This window comes from Ahaetulla prasina, chromosome 4, assembly GCF_028640845.1.
Source record: "Ahaetulla prasina isolate Xishuangbanna chromosome 4, ASM2864084v1, whole genome shotgun sequence".
NCBI lineage: Eukaryota > Metazoa > Chordata > Lepidosauria > Squamata > Colubridae > Ahaetulla > Ahaetulla prasina.
This window is the reverse complement of record NC_080542.1, coordinates 13,581,986-13,589,101: the sequence shown is the minus strand read 5'-3', so window position 1 is coordinate 13,589,101 and position 7,116 is coordinate 13,581,986.

The following is a 7,116-nucleotide window of genomic DNA, read 5'->3' as shown; positions in this document are numbered from 1 at the left end:
TGCCCATGCACGCTGCCTCGGCTCATCCTCGACTGTCCAGCCTCCTCCACTGCCCCAGTCACCCTCAGCCACCACTGATGGCAAAACAAACTGCCACCAGTGATACTGGCCTCGCCAGGAAAACGCCGAAGGCCGGCCGCCACCCCAATCAGCACCGCGCACCTGGAAACACCACACCAGGAACCACCGCCTACAACCGTCCATGCCATGCTTCCATTCCTGTCGGCGCGACCCTTCCCAAGGGCGAAAAAATCCTCGTCGGGCCAATGCGATGTTTCTGCAGCCGGTGGGGGGGTAATGCTGGTAAATCCCCCCCACACCGCCCACTTTCGCTATGCCTCCATTCCTGTCAGCCCGACCCTTCCCGAGGGTGAAAAAACCCCTCTTCGGGCCGATGCGATGTTTCTGCAGCCGGGTGGGGGGTAATGCTGGTAAATCCCCCCCCACACCGCCCACTGTCTCCGTGCCTCCGTTCCTGTTGGCCCGACCCTTCCTGAGGGTGAAAAAACCCCTCGTCGGGCCGACGCGATGTTTCTGCAGCCGAGTGGGGGGGGGGTAATGCTGGTAAATCCCCCTCCCCACTGACCACTGTCTCCATGCCTCCATTCCTGTCGGCCCGACCCTTCCCAAGGGCGAAAAAACTCCTCATCGGGCCGACGCGAAGTGGTGATAGACAATTACAAAATTTGGCGGCCATATTATGCATTGTTGCTTGAATTTGATTAAACTTCTGTTGCGAACATACACTATTAGTGATTGGTTCTTTGAAGATTTACATCCAACTTTTCATGCAATATCAACAATAGGAACATTAATAATATATTATGTTTATATGCCACTCAACTCCTACTCAGCTCTGAGTTTACAAATGGTTATTTGTCAGTTATTTATTAGTTCTACTCCATGTCATATTTAGGAGAAATAGAGGATATTGCGAATTTTATAATAGTCTTTGACAGGAACTTATCTGGCCAATTTTAATATCTAAATCAGGAAGAGATACTTTTGAGTATGTAAATTTTACTTGCAGATGAAAATCCTAAGATTACAATTGCAACAGCTAGATTTTTAACTAGGGCTGGGATAGCTCAGGCTGTTAAGAAGCCTGTTATTAGAACACAGTAGCCTGTAATTACTGCAGGTTCAAGCCTGGCCCAAGGTTGACTCAGCCTTCCATCCTTTATAAGGTAGGTAAAATGAGGACCCAGATTGTTGGGGGGGCAATAAGTTGACTTTGTAAAAAATATACAAATAGAATGAGACTATTGCCTTATACACTGTAAGCCGCCCTGAGTCTTCGGAGAAGGGCGGGATATAAATGTAAACAAAAAAACAACAACTATGGATTTTAAAAACACAGCTTTAAATAAATAATCAGTAAACTGGAGTTTAAAATCTATTATGTACTATTTGTTAAATATTTTAGTTGTTGAATTGTTTTATTCTATGTCAGGTTTAGATTGTCTGTAACTTGCTTTGGAGCCTTTTGGCCATAAATAAAATTAATAAAATTAATTGATAGAAGCATTCATAACATAACATAACATAACATAACATAACATAACATAACATAACATAACATAACATAACATAACATAACATAACATAACATAACATAACATAACATAACATAACATAACATAACATAACATAACATAACATAACATAACATAACATAACATAACATCAGAGTTGGAAGGGACCTTGGAGGCCTTCTAGTCCAACCCCCTGCCCAGGCAGGAAACCCTACACCATCTCAGTCAGATGGTTATCCAACATTTTCTTAAAAATTTCCAGTGTTGGAGCATTCACAACTTCTGAAGGCAAGTCGTTCCACTTATTAATTGTTCTAACTGTCAGGAAATTTCTCCTTAGTTCTAAGTTGCTTCTTTCTTTGATCAGTTTCCACCCATTGCTTCTTGTTCTACCCTCAGGTGCTTTGGTGATCAGCCCGACCTCCTCTTCTTTGTGGCAGCCCCTAAGATATTGGAACACAGCTATCATGTCTCCCCTAGTCCTTCTTTTTGTTAAACTAGACATACCCAGTTCCTGCAACCGTTCTTCATATGTTTTATCCTCCAGTCCCATAATCATCTTTGTTGCTCTTCTCTGCACTCTTTCTAGAGTCTCAACATCTTTTTTACATCGTGGCGACCAAAACTGGATGCAATATTCCAAGTGTGGCCTTACCAAGGCATTATAAAGTGGCACTAACACTTCACGTGATCTTGATTCTATCCCTCTGTTTATGCAGCCCAGAACTGTGTTGGCTTTTTAAACAGCTGCTGCACACTGCTGGCTCATATCTAAATGGTTATCCACTAGGACTCCAAGATCCCTCTCACAGGTACTACTATTGAGCAAGGTACCATATATACGGTACTGGTGCATTTTGTTTTTTTGGCCTAAATGTAGAACCTTACTTTTTTCACTGTTGAATTTCATTTTGTTAGATAGCGCCCAATGTTCAAGTCTGTCAAGATCTTTCTGTAACTTGAGCCTATCTTCTGGAGTGTTGGCTATTCCTGCCAGCTTGGTGTCATCTGCAAATTTGATGAGTTCCCCATCTATCCCCTCGTCCAACTCATTGATGAAGATGTTGAAGAGTACTGGGCCTAAAACAGAGCCTTGGGGTACTCCACTGCATACTTCCCTCCATGTGGATGTAGTTCCGTTGAGGACTACACGTTGAGTGCGGTTGGTCAGCCAGTTACGAATCCATCTGGTGGTGGTGCTGTCTAACCCACATTTTTCTACTTTATCTAGTAGTAGGTTATGGTCTACTTTATCAAATGCTTTACTGAAGTCCAAGTAAATTATATCGACAGTATTCCTCTGGTCTACTAATTTTGTCATTTTGTCAAAGAATGCGATAAGATTAGTCTGGCATGATCTGTTTTTGACAAACCCATGTTGGCTTTTGGTTATTACTTTGTTTGCTTCTAGGTGTTCGGTGATTCGTTGCTTGATTATCTTTTCCAGAATCTTCCCCGGTATTGAGGTCAGACTGATAGGTCTGTAGTTTCCTGGATCTATTTTTTTTCCTTTTTTGAAGATGGGAACTACATCAGCTCTTTTCCAGTCCTCTGGCAGCTCCCCTGTGCTCCAGGATCTTTGAAAGATATAGTTCAGTGGTTCTGAGATCACCTCTGCCAGTTCCTTCAGAACCTTGGGGTGTAATCCATCCGGTCCTGGTGATTTGAACTCGTCTAGGGTAGACAGGTGTTCACTTACCATTTTCTTCCCTATTTTAACTTGTGTGTTAATTAACTTGTGTGTTAATTCAGATTATGTCATTTTTCTCAGTGTCATTTCTTCACTCTTTTGATCAAATTTTATCCTTCCAGCAATTTATAAATACATCAGCTGTGAAATATTCTGGCTTCACTAAATAATTCTGGCTGCTTCTTTAAACAATTGAATGAATCTCTGTAAAACATACTTTCTTTGTTTGTTTATCACATTTCTGTACTGCCCTTCTCCTTCAAAGAGGAACTCAATACCATACCATATTGTACCATTTTTCTTATTATAATTGTTTCCAACATAGAAAGCCTTTTCATTTCTTGAACAGTTATGGATGTGCTTAATATTTGTCTATGTTAATAATAATAATAACAACAGAGTTGGAAGGGACCTTGGAGGCCTTCTAGTCCAACCCCCTGCCCAGGCAGGAAACCCTACATCATCTCAGACAGATGGTTATCCAACATTTTCTTAAAAATTTCCAGTGTTGGAGCATTCACAACTTCTGCAGGCAAGTCGTTCCACTTATTAATTGTTCTAACTGTCAGGAAATTTCTCCTTAGTTCTAAGTTGCTTCTTTCCTTGATCAGTTTCCACCCATTGCTTCTTGTTCTACCCTCAGGTGCTTTGGAGAACAGCCCGATTCCCTCTTCTTTGTGGCAACCCCTGAGATATTGGAACTCTGCCATCGTGTCACCCTTAGTCCTTCTTTTCATTAAACTAGACATACCCAGTTCCTGCAACCGTTCTCCATATGTTTTAGCCTCCAGTCCCATAATCATCTTTGTTGCTCTTCCCTGCACTCTTTCTAGAGTCTCGACATCTTTTTTACATCGTGGTGACCAAAACCGAATGCAATATTCCAAGTGTGGCCTTACCAAGGCATTATAAAGTGGCATTAACACTTCACGTGATCTTGATTCTACCCCCCTGTTTATGCAGCCCAGAACTGTGTTGGCTTTTTTGGCAGCTGCTGCACACTCCTGACTCATATCTAAATGGTTGTCCACTAGGACTCCAAGATCCCTCTCACAGTTCCTAGTATTGAGCAAGGTACCTTCGACAGGACCTGTGTTTAATCTCTTTCCATTTATGACTGTATGACTGTAACCTTGTTGCTGGCAATCCTTATGATTTATATTGATATATTGACCATCATTTGTGTTGTAAATGTTGTACCTTGATGAAGGTATCTTTTCTTTTATGTACACTGAGAGCATATGCACCAAGACAAATTCCTTGTGTGTCCAATCACACTTGGCCAATAAAAAAATCTATTCTATTCTATTCTATTCTATTCTATTCTATTCTATTCTATTCTATTCTATTCTATTCTATTCTATTCTATTCTAAATAAAACTCTGAAATCCTTTTAGAATGAACTGGCAAGTATATAGAAACATGGAGAAAATGTTTGGCCCAATTTCTTAGAAAGAAAAGTGGTGTAAAGTGTACATCTACTGCCATCAGACCTTTGCAATTTTATGCAATTTGTATTTTTCAACAAAAGCCACAGATAGATATTTCTCTGAAAATCTCCAGATTTGTGGCTGGTTATTAGATGGGCCACAATAGTTACCCTGGCCATGCTGGCTGCACTTATAGATGGGCACCAGTCACTCTTGCCCTGTTTGTGGACCTCATAGGAGTTGTTGAAGATGTTCTGACTCAGCCTTAGCTGAACCAAGAAACAGACTCCTTGTCCCTTTATTTAGATCTTGTGAATTACTGGCATTCACACACTGAAAAGTCCAGGCAATAATCCTTCAAATTGCAATCATGTTTAGGAGGGCCTTTGCACAACTTCCTACTGCTGTGATGGCGAACCTATGGCATGCATACCACAGGTGGCATGTGTAGCCATATCAGTGGGCATGCGAGTCAGCTCTGGCGCACATGCATTCGCTGGCCAGCTGATTTTCTGGCCTTTTGGGCCCACTAGAAGTAGGGAAACAGGCTGTTTCCTGCCTCCGGAGGGCCTGGGGGTGTGGGGAAAGCCCATTTTTCTTTCTCACCTGGCTCCAGAGCCTCTCTCTGAGTCTGGGGAGGGCGAAAACGGCCTTTCTTACTGCCCAGAGGCCTTCTGGAGGCCAGAAACTGCCGTTTGCCAACCTCCACTTGTACAGGAAGTGGTGTTTTTTACTGTCCCCAGCCTCCAGAGTCTCTCTAGGAGTCTCTGGAGGCTGGGGACTGCAAAAAAGGCCACTTCCTGTCCAACCAGAAGTTGTTGTTGTTGTTGTTGTTGTTGTTGTTGTTGTTGTTGTTGTTGTTGTTATTATTATTATTATTATTATTATTATTATTATTATTATTATTATTATTATTATTATTATTTGTATACCGCCCTTCTCCCGAAGGACTCAGGGCGGTTCACAGCCAATAAAAACACAGTACATACAATACAAATTTTAAAAAACTATATAAAAAACTGATTCAATAACGGCCTAAAAATTTAAATACAATTTAAAACCCCATTTAAAACCCTGATTAAAACCCTGAAATTAAAACTATGTTCAAGCTAGTCCTGCACATCGAAACAACAGCGTCTTCAGCTCGCGGCGGAAAGTCCGGAGGTCGGGGAGTTGACGAAACCCCGGAGGCAGCTCATTCCAGAGGGTGGGAGCCCCCACAGAGAAGGCCCTCCCCCTGGAGGGTGGCAGCCAACATTGTTTGGCTGACGGTATCCGGAGGAGGCTCTCTCTGTGAGAGCGCACTGGTCGGTGTGAGGCTATTGGTGGCAGTAGGCAGTCCCATAGATACCCCTGTCCTAAGCCATAGAGTGCTTTGAAGGTGATAACAAGCACCTTGAATTGGACCCGGAAGATCACTGGGAGCCAGTGCAGACTGCGCAGGAGAGGTGTCACACGGGAGCCACGAGGGGCTCCCTCTATCACCCGTGCAGCCGCATTCTGGACCAGTTGAAGCCTCCGGGTCCCCTTCAAAGGGAGCCCCATGTAGAGAGCATTACAGTAGTCCAGGCGGGATGTAACAAGGGCATGGGTGACTGTGCATAAGGAAGCTCAATCCAGAAAAGGGCGCAACTGGCGTATCAGGCGAACCTGATAAAAAGCCCCCCTGGCGACAGCCGTCATATATTCTTCTAAAGACAGCCATGCATCCAGGAAGACGCCCAGATTGTGAGCCCTTTCCGTGGGAGCCAATAACTCGCCCCCAATGGTCAGCGATAGAACTAGCTGACTGTATCAGGCCGCCAGCATCCACAGCCACTCAGTCTTGGTGGGATTGAGTCTGAGTCTGTTTCTCCCCATCCAGATCCGTATGGCCTCCAGGCACTGGGACATCACTTCAACAGCCTCGTTGGGGTGGTTAGGGGTGGAAATATACAGCTGAGTATCGTCAGCGTATAGGTTGGCAAACAGGTAGTTTCTGGCCTCTGGAGAGCCTCTGTGGTGGATGGGAAAGGCCATTTTTGCCCTCCCCAGACTCACAGAAAGGCTCTGGAGTCAGGTGAGAGAGAAAAATGGGCCTACCGGGCCATCGGATGCCAGAAGCAGGAGGGAGGGGGGATATGCATGCATGTGCGGGGGCAGGGCACATAGAATTATGGGTGTGGGCATGGGCATGTAGCCCCCCGCCCCCTTACCGTTGGGTGAGGATAGTAATGGTGCTCTCTACTGGTATTTTTATGGCACATGAATGTACAAAGAGGAACCTGTGAAACCAAATGGAGACCTAATAACTGACAGGGAATGTGGGATACACAAAAATATTCCAGACATTACTGGACAGGTGGTAAAAAAACGGGGGCGACCTCCAAAACGAAAAAAAAATGGTGGAGAACATCTTAAGAGAGAAAGAAGAAGCCAATGCACTTGTTCATGAATCACAGTCCAGAATTTTTTCTCAAGG